Here is a 1,925-nt window from a genome sequence, read left to right as displayed (position 1 = left end):
CCACACTTCAAGAGGGATGTGGCTAGCATTGAGAGGGTCCAGAGGAGGGCCACTCGCATGGTCAAGGGGCAGCAGGGCAGGCCCTATGGGGAGAGGCTAAAGGGCCTGAACCAATTCATCCTCCACATGAGAAGGCTGAGAGGGGATCTGGTGGCCATTCATCAACTCACCAGGGGTGGCCAGTGAGAATTGAGGGAGGCTCTGTTCCCCTGGGCACCACCTGGGGTTACTAGGAATAATGGCCACAAATTGTTAGAGAGAAGGTTCAGGCTGCACATCAGGACACATTACTTTGCAGTTAGGGCTGACAGGCTCTGGAATGGGCTCCCAAGTGAGGTGGTACTCTCTCCTACCTTGGGAGTCTTCAAGGGTAGGTTGGACAGGTATTTGGCTGAGGTGATATGACTGCGGCATCCATTCCTGTCTGGGGCAGGGGGTTGGACCTGATGATCTGTTTAGGTCCCTTCTGACCCTAAGCACTATGAAACTAGGGCAGAGCAGGGGGTGGTGGCACAGAGTCGCGCATCCCACTGCTCCTGGGTGGGCAGGGGGTACTTCACCATGGCAGTACTTGGCTTGCAGTGGTGGCATAGAGCTTCCCTGTCCAGCCCCACTCTGCCCTGCTGCTGTGGAGGCCCCAGGGAGAGGGCAGCAGGGCTGGGAGCCGAAACTCACAGTGGGAAGCCCACACCAACCCTGGCCACAAATCTGGGGGACAGGTGCCCCTCCCATCACCCCCTGGGGAGTACACGCAGCAGCAAAGAGCCAGCCCCTCTGCCACCACCTGGGGGAGCCTCCCACAGCTCCATCCTACTCCCTGCCTGGGCTCTGCAGCCATGCATTCCAGCCCTGGGCCCCAAGCATCACCTGGGATGGGAAGCAGCCCCAGCCCTACCCAACTCCTCCCTTCCCTCCCTCCCTCACTATGGAAGCCTCAATCCCCTCCCCTGACTTAGCCTGGAGAGCAACTCCTGCAGATGCCTGGCAGCCATATGCATGTGCACATGCATATGGCACCCCCTGCCTGACTGCCCTCCTCCTGCTCCCCTCAGCCCCTTGCAGGCTGGAACTCTGCCAGCCTGCAAGGGGAAACCCATTGTTTCCTGCATTTTTTTCCTTTAAAGGAGAAAATCTTGGCTTTTCTCCTTAAAATGAGAAAATCCACATTTTGCCACATTTTTACGTGGTGAATGGAAAACCCAGGTCCCTGCTGATAAGGTCTCAGTGTATGGTAGATTTGCTGTTATTGGTCTGTAAATGAATGACCTTATGCGCTTCACAAATAGATCTAGCAAACAAGAGAAGAATCCTATTCCAAGCCTATATTTGATGCATTTCATATTATGGACTAGGAAAGGGAAGGATGTTATTTCTTGGCAAGACTCCTTCCTTTTAAAAGAAAGGGCTCGAAGATAAGTTATAAGCTATTGAAGAAATCCTAGGGAATGCCTTTGCAGTTAAAAATACAGTCAAAGCAGAAAGCATGAAGATGTTTAAAGCTTTGAGAAAGAAATCCCTAAATATTATTGTTTAGTGGTACAGATGATTAGCTCCTCTGCTTTGGAATAAAAAAAATTGTCATACTAGGGACTGTTCAATGACTCTAATTTGGCCATTAAATTCTTGCTACCTTTGCCCTTTCCTAATGATTAGGACAAAATACTGTCTGCAATCAGCAATCGTTGTGAGAATAATTTGAATAAATAATCAAGTCTGTGGCTCATCCATCACCTTGACTGATTTGTCTATTCCCTGTTCACCTCTTCATGACATTTGGCAGGTCACTTCACATAAAATATGCAAACAGCCATTTGAAATAGCCCAAATCTGCTGAAATAAGCTGACTAAACCTATTGTTTTAAAGCAGCTACATATCATTTGTATGGTTAGCAAATATGTTTTCTTTAGAATTTCCTCTAGTATGC

The sequence above is a fragment of the Gavialis gangeticus genome, unplaced genomic scaffold (assembly GCF_001723915.1).
Source record: "Gavialis gangeticus isolate Ggan-Ray unplaced genomic scaffold, GavGan_comp1, whole genome shotgun sequence".
Lineage (NCBI taxonomy): Eukaryota > Metazoa > Chordata > Crocodylia > Gavialidae > Gavialis > Gavialis gangeticus.
This window is presented reverse-complemented; position numbering follows the sequence as displayed.